Source organism: Budorcas taxicolor, chromosome 22 (genome assembly GCF_023091745.1).
Source record: "Budorcas taxicolor isolate Tak-1 chromosome 22, Takin1.1, whole genome shotgun sequence".
Taxonomy (NCBI): Eukaryota; Metazoa; Chordata; class Mammalia; order Artiodactyla; family Bovidae; genus Budorcas; species Budorcas taxicolor.
Window position 1 is genome coordinate 34,708,862 of NC_068931.1, and position 19,922 is coordinate 34,728,783.

A 19,922-nucleotide genomic window follows, 5' to 3' on the forward strand; every position below is an offset into this window, starting at 1 on the left:
CCACCCACGCCTTTCTCCTCCAGCGGTGCTCTGCGGGCTTCTCCAAGGATTGCCGGTGAGAAAACCCAACACCGATTTTCACGTCTGTCCCAACGGCCGCTTCCTGTCATGACACTCCCACCTCTGTCTTCTGGAATCTTTCTGTTCTCTTGACTTTAACTGACTTTAACTTTCTTGCCTACCTCTGTGAGTCACCCAGGTCTCCCCCAGTCCCTCTCCTTCAGCGTGGGGGTGCTCACATTCACAGAACCCCTCCTTTCACTCCTAGTCTAGCTCTTTCACCTGTGACTTGAGCTACAAGCCATATCCTAGTAATCCCAAGTCTGGGTCTTTCCTTCTCAACTCTCCTGGGTCCTGGGGCCACCTTCTGTCCCGCCATGGGCTCCCCAAACCAGAATCCAGCAAAGTCAACAACCATGAATGGATTGCCTTCCACCTGCAATAAAAATCGGTGAAGACCCTGCTCCCTGGACCACATCCATCGTAAACCCGGTATTTCATTTTCTTTCTGCCAGTGCTCCTTCTGTATGTCCTATTTATAGTGTCTAGTTGTCTAGAGTAGAAATCTCAGCATTACTCTTCGTGTCTCTCCCCGCCCCTCAAGCTTTCCATGTGACCGGAGAATTACCCCTGTTGCTTCAGCACCACGTGCCTCTCTCCCAGCCCCTCCTTCCACTCCATCCTGCTGCGATTTCCATAATTCAGTCTCTCGTCCTCTCCGGTCGTGACCTATTGCACTGACTTCCTCTCTGCCATCTTTCCCCAGCCTTTTCCTGTTCCTGTCTTTACAAGATCTAGCATGGGAGCAGTCATGTCACTGCCTGTCCTTCATATCACTTCCCAAAGCTACAGTCCATGCTCTCGGACATGAATACAATGTCCTCCCCACCCAAGCCCCCATCGATCTCAACCTCTGCAAAATCCCCTGCACCCTCCTTCTCCTCCCTCACTCTCGGCTCCAACCAAACCAAACCTCCTCCTGTTTCCTGAGCCTGCAGCCTCACCCACTCTCCATACCTCTGCAAATATAATTCCTCTGACCTGGAAGGCCTTTATCCTTCTTTGTGCCTGGTGAGCCCTCATTCATTTACGGGATCTAGCTCACTTCTACCACAAAGCTTCTGAGGACTCCAAATCCACAGAGACACACCCTTCCCTGGACCACTGCACTCCACACATACTCCCTTCCCCTGAACAAGCCCCCCCCTCACCTGTGGGTCTCAGGACTGCTCACCTTTGAGCCCTCAGCAAGTAATACCTGATTACAATTTTCACCATTCCTGGACAAAGAGTGAGCTTTTGGAAAGAAAAGAGGAAAAAATTCTCTTTTCAGTGAATCATCACACTCTGTCTTTCTCTGTGGGTTTTAAAACCCATTGATCCGGTGGCATGCGTTTTAAGTATCGAGTGTAAAGTTCAGGTTTCTACTAGAGTGACTGTAGCTCATTTTGTACTAAAACTATGCAGGTGTTGGTATGGTTTAGAGTTGACTCTCTTCTCTGGCATATAAACTAAGGATAATTTAGAGAAATAGAAGAACCATGATATCTGTGTGTAAGTTTTCCTTTGCTTCAGTCTCTGGGGAGATGACCCTTGCATAGTCAGATTTTGAAGTCAGACTGGATTTAAAACATGACTCCATCAGTGAGTGACATGTAGCATGTCACTCTGCCTCAGTTTTCTCATCTGTAAAATGGAAAAGTGACAGCTGTTGTAAAAATTAAATGAGATCATATCCTTATCACAGAGGAAACCCTCAAGCACTGATACCACTCATGGTATCAGTGCTTGAGATAAAGTGCTTTTATATATCATGTAACTATATACACATGCACACACATACACATATTGCCTGCAACAACTTATAATCTGTACAACAATTCTATGTTGTAGGTACTGTAACTACCTCCATGTTATGAATGAAGAAAATGGGACATATGACGTATCTTGCCCAAAGTCACACAACTGGTATGTAATAGGCCTGGAATTTAAACCTAGACAATATGGAGTTCAGGTCTGTGCTCTTAACACCCATCATAATGCCTCAATGGACTCAATAAATGGTAGCTATCATCATCATTACCATCACCACTACCATCAGCAGCAGCAGCACCACCATCATCATCACCACTACCATCACCACCACTATCATTACCATCACATCCCTGTCCAGCATGTCACCATGTCTATCTCCTATTATAAAACCACTCTAGCTGGGCTGGTTACACAGCCAGCCCTGGGGTGGTAACTTTGTTGCACAAACAAAATTGTATTCATCTGGCAGCCTCTGGGGCTGCCCCAAAGCTTGATCTGGTGCGATGCTTTTTCTTCGATGGTAGGAAAGACTGTCAAGGGAGGCTTTGGGATTCTGGAGAGTCAAGCCAGGGTATCAGCTGGCCCGAAACAAAGCGTGTGGCCCTGGCACAATGTCACCCCACTTGCTTGTTGTCTTCTTTTTCTTAGTTGCAGAAAGAGGCCAATTGACTCCTGCCTCCCAACCAATTCCAGCCAGACTGAGAGATTTTGTTTTTGTGTCTGTCTCAGATCATGGCCCACAGAAATCAGACACAGAAACGCTCACTTGGGTTGTCTATGCGTTCCACCCTGGAGCCAGGAAATGCGAACTCTGAGCCCAGTGTCACTGTTTTGTTATAAAAAAATCACATTACTTGTAAAAAAAAAAAAAAAAAGAGGAATTTGATGTGTCTTAATGCCATGGGCTTGTTTACCCAAATTTCCTTTAGCATGTGTTTCCTTTTCTTCCCTGTCATCATCTACATTTACTGACTGTCCTTGTTTACCTATTTGCCCCCCAACTTTCATCTCCAAGTATATTCTTTGCCTTAACCCCAATTAAAGGTCTTTGCCCTCCTTGTCCATACAAAAAAATCCTTTCCTAAAAAAAAAAATAAAATGCTTTCCTGAAAGTCTTGCTTTTGGAAAGGGAGATCCGCCTTTCAATTCTGGCTGCTTGGCATTAGATGAGTTGCTTTCCCTGAGCCTCAGTTTTTGCATACATCAAACAGCTATAATAAAGAACCCAGCTGGGAATTCCCTGGCAGTCTGGTGGTTAGGACTCTGTATTTTCACTGCCGTGGGCCCAGGTTCAATCCCTAGTTGGGGAACTAAGACTCCCCACACTCCACAGTGTGGCCAAAAAATAAGGAATTAAAATTTTTAAAAAATTTTAAATAAAAAATTCAACTGGAGAAGAGTTGTGATTATCATGTGTAATAACAACGGTAACTAACACTCACTGAAAATTGACACACATTGACTGCCATGCGAGGTGCCTTTTCCCAAGTTTCAGGCAAAACTACTGAAAGAAGGAAGCGACTAGAAGGTCTTATTCATCACTTGGCCTCTTCGCAGGAGGCATGGCTCCACCCTGCTGGAGGGAATGAGGACTGAGTCACCTGTCACACCAGTGCACCAGCCACCACAGGCAGCATTTAATCAGCACGAAAATCCTATGGGAAAGGGGTTGTTTCGATCCCCCTTTAGAGACAAAGAACTGAAGTTGAGGGTAACGTGCCCAAGGTCACTTGATGACTAAGTGGCAGAGGAGGGACTCTTAGTTACCATGAGATACAACAATAATCAACAGTAGGAGAAACAGCAATGACAATTAATGGTCGTTGAGTATTTACCACATGCCAGGCACTGGTCCAGGAGTCAGACAGTGATTGCTTTATTTAATCCTCACATCCACTCCATGAAGTAGATACAATCCCCAAGTCCGTTCTACAAATGCGTAGGTTGAGAGGCAAGGGTGTTAAGTGCCTTGCTTGGTAAGCTGACAGCCAGAACTTGGAGTCTGATGGACCAAATGCAGAGCCAGAACATATTCTCTGCTATCTCCTTAAAATGAAACAATAAAATATGCATATAAAGGGCTTGACCTAGTGCCTGGCACACAGTAATCTTCACTATATTAATGTTACCACTATTTTAATAATAGTCAATATTTTAATACTGCTCTGCTTTGCAAGGCATCTCTTGGCTTGTCTGCGGATGTGAATTCCAAGCACACATCTGAGTAGACAGGAGCCCATATTCCTTGAGTCATTAGATCTTTGTTCATCTTAATTGTCATCTGTGAATGTCGATAACAAGGTCCCTGTCTCAACCTCAATTTGTCATCATCCCAATCTTTCTCTTCCTTTAACTAAAATGATCCTGGAAATTACCTTTTCTTTCTGTAATGGCTCTGTATTAGTTTTTTTTAATTATTGTATAAAAATTACCCCAAATTTAGTAGACTGAGACAATATACTTTTATTATCTCACAGTGTCTGTAAGCCCAGGATCCAGGCATGGCTGAGCTAGGTCCTCTGCTCAGGGTCTTAGAAGTCTGCCATCAAGGTACGGGGAGGGGGCTGCATTCGTTCTGGAGCTCAGGGTCCTCTTCCAAGCTCCTGCAGTTGTTAGCAGAATTCAGTTCCTAGTGATTGTAGGACTGAGGGTCCCTGGCTTCTTGCTGGCTATTGACTAGAGCCCCCACCACCACCGCCAAGTCCTAGAGGCCCCCTGCTGTTCTCAGTCCCAGGGCCCTCTGCACAGGAAGCCCACATCAGAGCTGTTTGCTTCCTTGAGGCCACCAGGGGAATCTCTCCACCAGACTGCTGAGATGGAGTCTTATAGAGCAAAACACAGTCGAGGACATGCGATCCCATCACCTTTGCCATATTCTGTTGTGCTTGTGCTAAGGCCCTTCAGTCGGGTCTATAGCCCCCCAGGCTCCTCTGTCCATGGGATTCTCCAGGCAAGAACACTGGAGAGGGCTGCCATGCCCTCCTCCAGGAGATCTTCCCGACTCAAGGATCGAACTTGCGTCTGTCTCTTACATTGGCAGGTGGGTTCTTTACTACTAGCACCACCTGGGAAGCCATATTCTATTGGTCAGAAGCAAAGCATGGGTCTCACCCACGTTCAAGAGGAGGGAATTACCCAAGTTGGGTCATTGAGGCTCATCTTAGGATGTGTCCACGAGTCGCTTGGCTTCAAATTTAAATCCCCTCACTTCATCCTTTTCATCCCCAAATGCTACCAGCTCTCATTTCATCTTCATTTTCATATCTGCACAAAGCACTTTCGTACTGGATCAATAAAGTTCTAAAATTCATTCCTCTTTTCCCCACAATTAAAGAATGGTAGTAGTCCAAGCCTAGACCTTTCATTGTTTTTCTTTTATACCCAGGACAATAGTTTATTCAACAGTCTTAATGATATATAGTTTACATATCATAACATTCAACGTGTACAGCGGAGTGTATATTTAGAGAGTTAGGTAACCATCCCCATGGTATAATTTTAGATCTTTTCTCACCACCCCCAAAAGAAACTTCATACCTTCCTCGGTCACCCTCCCCCAGTTTCCACTCTTCCCCTCAGCCCAAGGCAACAACAAATCTATTTTCTGTCTCTAAAGATTTGTCTGTTCCGGGCATTTCATATGAATGAACTATATAATATGAGGTCCTTTGTGACTGGCTTCTTTCACTGAACATAATGTTTCTGAAGTTTATGTGTGTTATAGTATAAACAATATTATTATGGCTGTATTGGAAGTTCTGAGTGCTGTAGACAAAACAGTCAGGAAATGAAAGACTTTAACTTACAAAAATAAGGTTAGAAATAAGCATCTTTAATCATTTTTCTGGTGGTGGTGCAGTGGAAAAGAATCCACATGCCAACACAGGAGACGCAAGAGATGTGGGTTCGATCCCTGGGTCAGGAAGATGCGTTGGAGAAGGAAATGGCAACCCACTCCAGTATTCTTGCCTAGAAAATCCCACAGATAGAGGAGCCTGGCAGGCTACAGTCCATGGTGTCGCAAAGAGTCAGACTAAACAACAACAAAATGTATAATATCGTACAGCAACCGTACTTCAATAAGAAACAAACAAGAAAGCAAGCAAACACACAGCTGTACGCTACAGTTCCGCCTGGGTATTCAGCACCGATAAACATCAGGGGAGGGGAAAAGCAGAATGCGTTTTCAGCTCACTGGGACAAAACAGTCAAAACCGGTCTAAGATGTTAATTTTTTTAGGAAAAAAGTAATGTGAACCAATAGTTTTTGCTTTTATTTAGATGGAGCTGGATGGATTTTTTTTAATGGGGAGGGCTTTGGTTTTGTTTTTGAGAGCTGTCACATGTGGATCAGGCAGAGCCAGGGCACTCAAAGTTCCGTTATCGGGGGGGTGGCTCTTTCCCAGGTGCCGCTGCTCCCTGTCCTGACACCAGTCCCCGTGACCCCCTTCTGTAGCGATGCGTCCAAGACTGTAGCATGTTCTCCAAGACTGGAGGGATTTCATTGCGACTTCACAATTTTTCATTTGCCCAGAGGTTGACATGTGACTATGGAAAACACTTCTGACTCTGACAAGCTGAGGACTGATGAGCCTAAAGGGTTTCTGTCATCAGGAGCTAACCTATATTTGGGAACTCTGGTGTTTCACTGAGGGGCAAGTTCAAGAATCCTTAAAACTAAGAGGTGTCTGTCACACCAGCTGCAGAAAACAGTTAAGATAATGAAGCATTTACCACAAACAGAATAGTATTTCAAAAATTCCTCCAGGATAAGCAAGATTCTTGCTCAGGATTTTCAGACGGGGCCCCACGATTTCAAACTCCAGTCATGGAGCAAGGCCAGGGGCTCGGCCGTGTACCCAGGCCCTCCCACGACCAGCGGCCCAGCCCAGCCTGCAGCACCAGGCCTGGCTACCTTGGAGCTCAGCATTTCAGGGAGCAGGCCTACTGTGGCCTCAGGGAGATCCCTCACCCTTCAGCCCCTCCCACCTGGCCAGCTGATCTGAAATTCCACCCTTGGAAATCGAGATCCTTGCTCTCATGCAGATACTCCTAGGAGAAGCAGTGCATCATTTATCAGCCACTGATACCTCAGTGCAAATACGTTTATCAGAGTCTTTGCCAACAAGTATTTTTAGAGGAAAGGAGGTGAAAAACACTCAGAGGAAAAAAAAAAAAAACACCTGCCTGAGAATGAAGGGGAAGTAACTGAAAGCCACAAAAAGACAGAAAACAGACACAAGGGGCATTGAAGATGAGTAAACGTCCCAGGAGCGCCTGCTGACAAGGCTGGAGAGCTGACCCAGACTTATTGGGATCAGATGGAGTAGATGGGGGCACTCAGTGCTGGGCCTCTGCCTCTGGCTATGCAGGGGGTGGGGGTAGGATCTGGCTCCTGGCTCCTGGTTTGAATGCCCAGCCTGTCTTCTCTCTGAGCAACAAGCTCAAGCAACAATAGCATTTTGAGCTCACCTGCACTGCTTAGACAAAGCAGGAGGAAGCCAACATCTCTCCTTCCAACAGGCGAGCAAGCCTGTTCCTCTTATGAGCACCGCCAAAAGCCGTGAGTCTACTTAATCACACAGACCTTCTGCACCGAAACAGAGTGAACAGCGTCTCTCTAACAGAATGTGATCTCGGGCCCCATGAGCCGGACCCTCGCCCGGCACTCACGCCAGCTACCATCTCAGGGCTGTCAACAAGGTGGACCCCAAACCTGGCAAGAGACTTGCTGGTTTATGTAACGTGATGATTCCACAACACTCACTAAGGGATTAAAACTCAGGGCAGTCCAGTTTCACGGCAGGTCAGGGAGCCCGATGAGAAACTGTTTCAGAATTCATTAAATTGAATTCAAAAAAATCTGCTTGGGGGCTTCCCTGGTGGCTCAGTGGTAAAGAATCTGCCTGCCAGTGCAGCCCCCTGCTTGTTGCAACTAGAGAAACGCCCACCCAGGAACAACGGCCCAGCACAGCCAAAACAGATTAATAAATAAAAGTCATGTTTCAAAACTATGCTTGGCTTCCTATAGTTAGTACTATTCCAGAGAACCATAATCCATAATGAAGGCTCTTTATTTAGTGGTTTTTTAAAAACCTCTTTATTGTGTGTTTCAGGTGGACAGCCAAGTGGATCAGTTATGCCACAGCCAAGCCTCTTTGATGAGCCCAAATTTCCCAAACCTATAATCAGTTTAGGTTAGTGGTGACAAACCCACAGAGTTTGTCTCTAGTGCAGACCTAGGACATTGATCAATAACAATGAGTCTAAGGACACATTTAATATCAGTTTTCAATACATGTATATCCACGTCTTCATTTTTAAGATGTCTGTGTTTGGAAAGTTCTTTTTCAAAAATGATGTGAATTGCTCTGCTCAAAGGATGAGAGAGATTTACACAGGATACTCCCCAGATGACTTCATCTGCTGAAAACAGTTTAAAAGCCTGGAAGAGGGAGATCCAACTTTCTTTAATTTGGCAAACACCCGATTCCCATTATAGAGAATTTCACTCTTCTGGACTTTGGGAAGGAAAATGCCTACCTCAGGAATGGCAGTGTTAACAGATCCTCCTTGAAAGTGAGTGTTTAATGAACTGTAAAACCCATCATAAAACACTTCATATGGCTTCAGTTACTCCAGGAGCCAGACTAGGCCTGAAGCATACAAAATGATACCTTGCTTGTCTTTTCAGATGCCTTGGAAACCTCTACTGAGATACTCCTTGTTTCCCCATCCCAGGGCTTGTCTTTAAACCCTTCTTTTTGGTTAGAAAGATGGGAGACTCTGTCTCTTCCTAGAGAAGACTGGCTCTGGAACACTTCTTAAAGTGTGATTGTGGCATCTGAAAGTTCCCTGCTTCCTACGCTCAAGTTCTAAAGTTTGAAAGAACACATCATTTCTAGTTTGATGCATATCCAAAACCAAGAACACAACGCAAAGGAGTGTTTGCCATATTTCACTCCACAGTGGAGTCACAGTTTTTCCTTAGACATCGTTTTAGCATAATGTAAATTGTATTTCCAGGATCACTGCCAAATGCAACAATACAAATGATGATGACCAAAAACAGCAAATGTAAGTGGACCAAAAGTGATGATGTTTCATAAGGAAATCCCAGACATAGTCTAAAGATGCTTTGGTTTTACTTGAAGATGAATTAATTAAACCCGGTTGGCAAAGTCCCAACCTACAGAACTGTACTAGTGGAGAACTCTGTAGAAACTCAACAGAAAAACAAATAACAATTCCACGGTTCTTAAGTGGAAATAATTACATCTCAACAATCAGTGATTCTGAAAGTGAATCTCAGAATAATCTATTTGTTTGTTTGTCTGCTTGCTTGGTTTTGAAACTATATATACCCTGTCATGTCTTCTTTTTTTGAAAAAATTTTATTGGAGTATAGTTGCTTCACAATGTTCTGTTAGTTTCTCCTATACAGCAGAGTCAATCAGCTATATCTACATATATATCCCTTCTTTTCTGGATTTCCTTCCCATTTAGGTCATCACAGAGCATTGAGTAGAGTTTTTTTGTGCTATACAGTAGTATAACTATTATCATTAGTTATCTATTTTATATATAGCATCAGCTGGCTTAGTTTAACTTCTTTGGACAAGTGGGCTTCAGACAGGAGCACTTCTCTGGGACCAGGCACCTGCATTACAGCCTCACTGGTATGGTTGATATGGTATAAAATCACTGAATTAAAATTCTTTTTTGCTTCTGTTTTTTTAATTGAGATAAATTCACATAACATAAAATCGGCAGTGTGAACCTTTTTAAAGTGTATCATATAGTGGCTTCTGATACATTCACAATGTTTCTCTGTATTTATTTTTATTTTTGTCTCTGCCGAGTCTTTGTTGTTGCGCTCTGGCTTTCTCTAGTTGCAGTGCACGGGGGCTATTCTTCATTGTGGTGTGTGTGCTTCTTGCGGTGGCTTCTCTTGCTGCAGAGCACCAGCTCTAGGCGTGCGGGCTTCAGTAGTTGCAGCACGTGGGTTCAGTGTTTGTGGCTTGCGAGCTGAGTTGCTCCAAGGCATGTGGGATCTTCCCAGGCTGTGGATCGAACCTGTGTCCCCTGGGTTGGCAAGTAGATTCTTATCCACTGTCCCACCAGGGAAGTCCACAGCCCTTCTCTTTAATTCTTCAGACTGAGTCAAGGGGAAAATCTATTTGGTGTTGACATATCTTTAATAACACTAATATTTCATGAGGCCCTTATTTAAAATAAAGAGGGGCAACAAGTCTTTGGTAAATAAGCATGCAATTAGAATTCGAGAACATAAATCTGGTGTTTTGTTTGTATTTATTGTTTCAGTTCAGTTCAGTTGCTTAGTCGGGTCCAGCTCTTTGAGACCCCATGGACTGCAGCAGTCCAAGCTTCCCTGTCCATCACCAACTCCCACAGCTTACTCAGACTCACATCCATCGAGTCGGTGATGCCGTCCAACCATCTCATCCTCTGTCATGCCCTTCTCCTCCTGCCTTCAATCTTTCCCAATATCAGGGTGTTTTCCAGTGAGTCAGCTCTTCACATCAGGTGGCCAAAGTACTGGAGTTTCAGCTTCAGCATCAGTCCTTCCAATGAATATTCAGGACTGATTTCCTTTAGCATAGATTGGTTGGATCTCCTTGCATTCCAAGGGACTCTCAAGAGTCTTCTCCAACACCACAGTTCAAAACCATCAATTCTTCAGCACTCAACTTTCTTCATAGTCCACTCTCACATCCATACGTGACTACTGGAAAAACCATAGCTTTGACTAGACAGACCTTTGTCAGCCAAGTAATGTCTTTGCTTTTTAATATGATCTCTAGGTTGGTCATAGCTTTTCTTCCAAGGAGCAAGTGTCTTTTAATTTCATGGCTGCTGTCACCATCTGCAGTGATTTGGGGGCCCCCCTAAAATAAAGTCTCTCATTGTTTCCATTGTTTCCCCGTCTATTTGCCATGAAGTGATAGGACCTGATGCCCTGATCTTAGTTTTCTGAATGTTGAGAAAACTTTTTTAAGCCAACTTTTTCACTCTCCTCTTTCATTTTCATCAAGACGCTCTTTAGTTCTTTACTTTCTGCTTTAACAGTGTGCCATCTGCATATCTGAGGTTATTGATATTTCTCCTGGCAATCTTGATTCCAGCTTGTGCTTCATCCATCCAGGCATTTCACATGATGTACTCTGCATATAAGTTAAATAAGCAGGGTGACAATATATAGCCTTGACGTGCTTCTTTCCCAATTTGGAACCAGTCTGTTGTTCCGTGTCCAGTTCTAACTGTTGCTTCTTGACCTGTATACAGATTTCTCAAGAGGCAGGTCAGGTGGTCTGGTATTCCCATCTCTTGAAGAATTTTCCACAGTTTGTTGTGATCCACACAGTCAAAGGCTTTGGCATAGTCAATAAAGGAAAAATAGATGTTTTTCTGGAACTCTCTTGCTTTTTCAATAATCCAACAGATGTTGGCAATTTGATCTCTGGTTCCTCTGCCTTTTCTAAATCCAGCTTAAACATCTGGAAGTTTCATGGTTCATGTACTGTTTAAGCCTAGCTTGGAGAATTTTGAGCATTACTTTGCTAGTGTGTTAAATGAGTGCAATTGTGCAGTAGTTTCAACATTCTTTGGCATTACCTTTCTTTGGGATTGGAATGTAAACTGACCTTTTCCAGTCCTGTGGCCACTGCTGAGTTTCCAAATGTGCTGGCATATTGAGTGCAGCACTTTCACAGCATCATCTTTTAGGGTTTGAAAGAGCTCAACTGGAATTCTATCACCTCCACTAGCTTTGTTCGTAGTGATGCTTCCTAAGGCCCACTTAAGTTCTCATTTCAGGATGTCTGGCTGTAGGTGAGTGATCACACCATTGTGGTTATCTGGGTCATAAAGATCTTTTTTTGTACAGTTCTTCTGTGTGTTCTTGCTACCTACCTCTTCTTAATATCTTCTGCTTCTGTTAGGTCCTGACCATTTCTATCCTTTATTGTGCCCATCCTTAGCATGAAATGTTCCCTTGGTATCTCTAATTTTCTTGAAGAGCTCTCTAGTCTTTATTTATTGTTTATTTACCTGGAATTTCTATTTATGTAGTAACAACATTTCCTTATTAAGTAAATATTTTCAGTGAAATGGTGAGTTTGATTTAAAGAAAAAAATTAGGTAAATAATTAGCAGTAGTGGTACATACGTATGCCAAAAAAAAAATTCACCAAGGAGGTACCACCACTCATCTGGTGATTGTATGGAAAGTGATGAGTAGGATCAGATGATGGGGATTTAGAAGGAGGTGCTGGGGACTTCCCTCCTGGCAGTTTAGTGGTTAGGCCTCCAAGCTTCCACTGCAGGGGCCATGGGCTCCATGAATCCCTTGGTTGGGGAACTATAATCCTGCAGCCTGTATGATTGCCTCCAAAAAAAAGTGTAGGCCAGATGAAATAACCTTTCAGAACATCACTGGATGAGGGGTTCAGAACTGGGAAGGTAGAATCTCATCACAGATTCTAGAATGTGGCTGGTTGGTTTTTAAACTAGGTAAATAATTAGCATTAGTGGGTTTTTTCTTTCAAAAAAAGAAGATCTGAGTCTTGTTTCCTGCAAGTCCATGGATCCAGCCTGCTTTTCACCCTGGTTCCGAAGGTATGGAGATCCTGGCATTGTCTACACTGTCTGAATCACAGAAAAGCTCCCTGCTTCTGAGTGGGAGCAAGTGTCCTCTCAGGCCGGGCAGGCAAACAAAGGGCAAAGGGCAGCCACCCACAGGGACTGCCTCCATGAGAGAAGGGGGCTCAGAGGTGGGCAGGGAGCATGGGTCACAGCCCACCAACAGCAACTGTAATTCAAGCGAATTTTTCTGTCCCCCAGACACCTGGTAGAGAAGAAGGGAAGAAAGAGAGGGAAGGCTGGGGACTCGGCAGAGTTTGTCCTTTTGCCCTCGGGCTTTTTTCTATGAAGGCTGGCATCAGAGTGGCACTGGGAGGGAGTGGACCACGGTAAAGAGTCATCTTCCCTTTAGCAGATCTGCTCGCTGGGCCCGCTGGTGCGGGAAACCACCTGCAGACCTCAGAAGTGAGGCTCTGCTGTGGGAGATGCTCCTCCACCTCCAAACCTGTTTCCAATGATTCACCATTTGTAAATGGAACTCCCATCCCAGGCTCTTCGTGAGTAAGAGGTTATCAAGAAGAAAAATAGGGCACCCATCTGGAGATAAAAATCCCTGATGCCCAACAGATTGTCAGGAAGATTTCCAGCCCCCCATATTTGAAGACACTGCATGCACTTACACACACATGTACACCCTCACGCGTGCACACACACCCACATGCAAACACATGCACACACACATTCTGGAGTTGCCTTAGTCAGAATATTCATTCTTGGTGCTAAGCCACTTCAGTCGTGACCGACTGCTGCTGCTGCTAAGTGGCTTCAGTTGTGTCCGACTCTGTGCGACCCCAGAGACAGCAGCCCATCAGGCTCCCCCGTCCCTGGGATTCTCCAGGCAAGAACACTGGAGTGGGTTGCCATTTCCTTCTCCAGTGCATGAAAGTGAAAAGTGAAAGTGAAGTCGCTCAGTCGTGTCCGACTCCTAGTGACCCCCATGGACTGCAGCCTACCAGGGTCCTTCATCCATGGGATTTTCCAGGCAAGAGTACTGGAGTGGGGTGCCATTGACTTCTCCGACCTGGACTTCTCCTTCTCCACAGTCCTGTACAAATTGGTCTAACACTGTATGAGGCAACATTGTCCTGTAACATCCAGGAGAGATCAAAGAAACAGGAAAAAAGAGTTTGATTCCTGGAAACTGCATTTCCTGCCCCTCACTGCCAAGCTTCTGTCTTCCTCCTGGCAAAATTTGTCCCAAGAGCTGATCACTGTCCCTCGTCCACATCTGCATCTCCCACACTTGCCCCTCCCTGGCAAGGTCAACGGTGACTTCACAATGTCAAGCCCCACGGCCACTTTCCTGTCTCTCCTCCTCCTGGGTTCTTGACAGCTTGGACTCAGCTGAGCACTCTAACTTGAAGCACTTTCTTATCTTGGCTTCTGTAACATTAAACTCTTCTGATTTTCACCCAGCCTCACTGGGTCCTCCTTCCCATCTCCTTCCCTTCTGCACTACTTGCTAGAAAATGGAGATCCCTGGGGGCCATAGCTCTTTTTACCATCAAATCTTTCCTGCGGTGACCCCATTTAGTCTGGGGGTGCTGAAGACCATCTCTGGGCTGGCAGCCCCAAATTTACATCTACTCCTAACCCCTCTCCAGAGTTCTGAACTCAAATATTCAACTAATAATATCTCTTTGATTGCTCTAATTGTGTATCTAATTGGCATTTCAACCTCTATCTGTCCTACACCGAACTTTGATTTCTTCTCCTTTATTTCTGCCTCTGACTTCCCCTTCTCAAAAATGGCACCATCAAGCCTACCAGTTAGGCCTACCTCAAGAAATAAGAACAATCTCAAGTAAACAAACTTTATATCTATAGGAACTAGAAAAAGAAAAACAAAGTCTGAAGCTAGTAGACGGAAGGAAATATTAATAATGAGCAAGATAATGTATGCAAAGCCCTTAATATAATACCTATACTCAGTAAGGGCTTCCCTGGTAGCTTAGTGGTAAAGAATCCGCCTGCCAATGCAAGAGACCCAGGTTTGATCCCTGGGTTGGGAAGATCCCGTGCAAAAGGAAATGGCAACCCACTCTAGTATTCTTGCCTGGGGAATCCCATGGACAGAGGAGCCTGGTGGGCTACAATCCAGGGGGTCACAAAAGAGTCAGACATGATTTAATGACTAAACAACAGCAACATGTTAAGTAAGTGTTCAGTGAATTGCTATGAATTACATGAGACGATATGAAAATTTTTAAAAGGTCAGGCTTCTTTTCTCATGCAAAAAACAAAACACTGAACCAGTGGCTAAAACAAAACCACCATATTTTTGCCAAGTCTACTATCGTCTTGCTTGGTCTTGGTCTCTCTGCTTCTGCTCCTCTCTACAAAATTCTTTAATGGCATTCCATCTCAAAATAACTTCAAGTCCTGAGCTTCGCCTATGGTTTGCCCACCCGCCTACCTCTCCATGACCTCGTCCCCTCCCACTTCCTCTCTGTCCACTCCTCTGAGGCCATCGTGCCTACACGCTGCCCCTCGGATGTGCCACACATGTCTCCACCCCAGGGCCTCTGTATCCACTGCTTCCTCTTCCTGGAGCCTCCTTGCCTCAGAGAGCAGCAGGGCTTCCTTCTTCACCACCATGCTCCAGTATCACCCCAGCCAAGAGGAGGCCCTGATCATCTTATCTAACTCAAGCCCTCCGCGTCACTGTTTATCCCCGATGATCCTTTATTTCATGTCAGTATCTCTACCTGACAGATTTCGTCAGTCACGCTCTGTTTCTCTCCACTGGGATATAAGGTCAAGGAGAGCCGGGACTCAATTTGTTTTGTTTTCAGCTCTGTCTCCAGAGCCTAGAAGAGTGCCTGGCACACAGTAAGTGTTAAATCAGTGGTTATTGAATTAATTAATAAATCTTTATTCCTCTTTTCCCAGACTCCTCATGCTCAATCCATCTGAAAAATCATCCTTTCATCTCCCACCCAAATCCATCCAGTTCCATCCTTCTTTAAGCCACCATCCCATCTTGCAGGGATGGGATGGTTGTTTAATGTCCTGACTCATCATCTTGTTTTCTCTCTCAAATCCATCCTCCAAATCACAGTCAGTGAGTAACACACACACACCCACACACAAAATCAGGACCTTTATTTAAAATCTGTGAATGGTTTGCAATACTCTTTAAGTAAAGTATGGACCTTTATCTGTGGTCTAAATGCGATGAGCAACCTGGCACCACTGGGGCCCTCTTGGGCCCCAGTTCTAGCTATAACATAAGCCTAACAGCTAGCCTGAGTCACTGAATTTTCAAGTGTAGTTTCTAGCTAAGACAAATGAACATTGAGAGACAGAGTTTAAGGTAACTTGGTGCCAGTGGTAAAGAATCCACCTGCCAATGCAGGAGACATAAGAAATGCAAGTTCAATCCCTGGGTTGGGAAGATCCCCTGGAGTAAGAAATGGAAACCCACTCCAGTATTCTTGCCTGAAAAATTCCGTGGACAGGGGAGCCTGACAGGCTATAGTCCATGGGGTCACAGAGAGTCGGACACAACTGAGCATGCATGCACATCTTTCCCAGCAGTTTCTCCCTTTTAACTCATCTTAGACTTAACCTAACTATTTTTATTTGGCTATACACAATATCTTATCAAGGAGCATAGCAAACATGATATCTCAGCCAGTGTCATGGTAAACAGCCTACATGAATCAATTATCGATGGTGCCGCTAGTAGGGGAACAAATAGGCCACTGTCCCTTGTTCTAAAGGCGTGGATTTGAAGATTTTCAAAATGTTTAAATCCAACACAGGTAGGCCACAGATCCCAGAAAAGTACGTTTTTACTTCCTCCTCTCCTTTCTCGGTTTCATCTTGTTCACCCGTAGGCTCAGTGTGATCTGCATCTCATCATTGTTTCATTTAAGTAATTAATGGAAATTACCAGGCCATAAAGACAAGGAACAAAGGTACATTCAAGAACAATATGGGGCTTCCTTGATGGTCTAGTGATTAAGAATCTGCCTTAATTGTCCCCTGCCAATGTAGGGGTCACAGGTTCGATCCCTGGTCTGGGAAGATGCCACATGCTGTGGGGCAACGAAGCCTGTGCAGCACAACTACTGAGCCTGCGCTCTAGAGTCTGAGAGCCGCAACTACTGAGCCCTCACACTGCAAGTACTGAGGCCCGTGTACCTAGAGCCCATGCTCTGCAACAAGAGAACCACTGCAGTGAGAAGCCTGTGCACCCCAACAAAGAGTAGCCCCAACTTGTCACAACCAGAGAAACTAGCCCACACAGCAACAAAGACCCAGCACAGCCAAAAACAACGAAATAGAATTATTTTTTTAAGAGATCAATATGGACTTTTGTGGATAAAATAAAAAGACTTAAATCTTATCCCCAATTCAAGAATAGATGCTGCTGCTGTCGCTTCAGTCTTGTCCGACTCTGTGCAAGCCTATGGACTGTAGCCTGCCAGGCTCCTCTATCCATGGGAATCTCCAGGCAAGAATACTGGAGTGGGTTGCCATGCCCTCCTCCAGGGGAACTTCCTGACCCAGGGATCAAACCTGGGTCTCCTGCATTGAAGACAGATTCTTTACTGAAGCTCCCAAGAACAGATATGAAGACACTAAAGCAAACCCATGAAAATAAATGTGTTGACTCTTATATGGTTCCCAACTCATCATTTTTCTTTAATAAAACCAAATATCAAATTATATCTAGCCAGACACATTTAGGACTGGAAAGCAGTTAAAACAGACCAGTTGAGGAGAGATGTGACTAAATAGAACAACTATATAACAACGTTAAAGCAATCTTCAGGGCTTCCCTGGTGGCACAGAGGTTAAAGCGTCTGCCTGCAATGCAGGAGACCTGGGTTCGATCTCTGGGTCAGGAAGATCCCCTGGAGAAGGAAACGGCAACCGACTCCAGTATGCTTGCCTGGAGAATCCCATGGACAGAGGAGCCTGGTGGGCTACAGTCCATGGGGTCGCAAAGAGTCAGACATGACTGAGCGACTTCACACACACACACACACACACACACAAAGCAATCTGCAGTTCACTGGATGTAATTTGGGAAATGCAGACCAAAGTCAGAACTATTATGTATAAAAAGGTCACTATGGGATGGGGTGAGAGCCTTTGGGATACTGAAGGGAAGGGATCATGTGAATTACTAGAGAGGAAAGGGCTTCTCCAAGGAAGGTGCAGCATAAACAAAGACATGAAAATGAAAAAATACTAGTACACGCGTGCTCAGCTGTGTCCAGCTCTTTGCAACCCCATGGACCATAGTCTGCCAGGCTCCTCTGCCCATGAAATTTCCCAGGCAAAAATATTGTAGTGGGTTGTCATTTCCTTCTCCAGGGAATCTTTGTGACCTGGGAATTGAACCCATATCTCCCACACTGGCAGACAAGTTCTTTACCACTGTGCTAACCCAGGAAGCCCAGAAAAATATGAGTAAAAGATAGAAAAGAAAATGAACTTACTGGAGTAAGATTTGTGTAGTGAGATACTTTGTGAGAGAAAAATTTTAAATATGATTTATTGAGAAAGGCTTATTGTTAGCAGGCTAAGGCAGCCAAAATTGAATTAATTAATGGAAGGTCTTCATCAGAGTGTTTCAACAGCCTGCTGAAAAGCAGAGACATTCCTCTGCTGACAAAGGTCCATATAGTCAAGGCTATAGTCTTCCCCAACGGTCATGTACAGTTGTGAGAGCTGGACTGTAAAGAAGGAAGAACACCAAAGAATTGATGTCTTTGAACTGTGGTGCTGGAGAAGATTCCTGAAAGTCCCTTGGACAGCAAGGAGATCAAACCAGTCAATCTTAAGGGAGCTCAACCCTGAATAGTCGCTGGAAGGACCAATGCTGATGCTGAAGCTCCAGTATTTTGGTCATCTGATGCAAACAGACAACTCATTGGAAAAGTCACTGATGATGGGAAAGACTGAAGGCAGAAGGAGATGAGGGTATCAGAGGATGAGATGGATGTTGAGTCTAAACAGAAGACTCAACTAAGGATGGCATCATCAGTGTAATGAACATGAACTTGGGCAAACTCCAGGAGATGGTGAGGCACAGGGAGGCCTGGAATGCTGCAGTCCATGGGGTTGCAAAGAGTTGGACACAACTGGGCAACTGGGCAACACCTTCATCCGGGGAGAGAGATGCTGGCAGCAAGGCTGAGTCTGGCAGCAGCCTGTGGGTTGCAGAGACTCTGCAGAAAAAGGAAAGATGCTTGTGAATGACTGGACACACGACGTGAAGGAGAGGAAGGAGCAAGTGGAACCCTGGACAGGGCAGCGGCAAGAGGAATTGATGACTTATATGACTCATCTTTCAGATTAAATTCTGAAACATGTTTCTGTTTCAGAATTGATGAGTTACATGGCTCATCTTTCAGATTAAATTCTGCAACACTTATTACCGAGTTGGTCATCGTGGAATTTTTCCTTTTAATTTCTAATACACATGGTTAAAATTAAGGTTAATATTCTTATTGGCTTAGTTTCCTGTAACTTTAAAATTTACAAAGTTGTGGGGGATGGAGCATACACATCAATGTAGTATATACTTGCCAGATCATGTTTTAATCTATAACAGGATAACAGAGCAGCTATATGTAATCAAAACATATTTTACTAGCAGAGGCAATCAGCACTCAAAATCAAAATGGTTCTTAAATGAGTGTTGCTGGTATAACACAGCTAATTGACCTTTTAAGTATCATGTAAACCTTTTACCTGACATTCTCCGCTCTTTTCTATAGTTACTTCTGTAGCAAGTTGCAAGTGGTGCAACTAATGCCAAAATCTAAAGAATAGACCCTCCACCCAAAGTAAGGTAAACCCTGGGAAAGATGTTAAAAACTTGGTGGAAAGCAAAGCATGCAAATTTGGGGTAGAAAAAAATGTTCATATGTGAAATGAATGTAAACACGGAGATCTGCCAGGAGGAAAGGGAAAGGCAAGGAGTGCACAAAACCTCCTACCAGCGAGTAGAGGGTTTAGGAGAAAGAAAGTGTGGTAAACAGAAGACTCAACAAGTAGAAAATGAAGTCTTTAGTAGAGACTTTTAGCCTTTGACACTGTCAAGAGTAGAATCTTTTCTCAGATTCTTGAGTCTTCAGCGTCTGAGCAAAGGTGGCATCACTTATGGTGCCGGGAGGGTAGGAGAGAGCCAGTGGGAACGGGAATAAGTTCTTCATTAAATGAATCATGTTCAGATCTCTGTCTTGTGTCCCCAAAGGCAAGGCTGTAGAATTAAATAGTTCCCAACCAGCAATCCCACTTGTGGGTGCATTTCCAAAGAAAATGAAAACAGGATCTGGAAGAGATATCAGCACCTCTAGGTTCATTGCAGCAAGATGGGGGAACCACCAAAGTGTCTGTCAATGTAATGGATAGAGAAGATGTGAGATATAGATAAATATTATTCAGCCATGAGAAACAAGGAAATCCTGCCACTGATGACA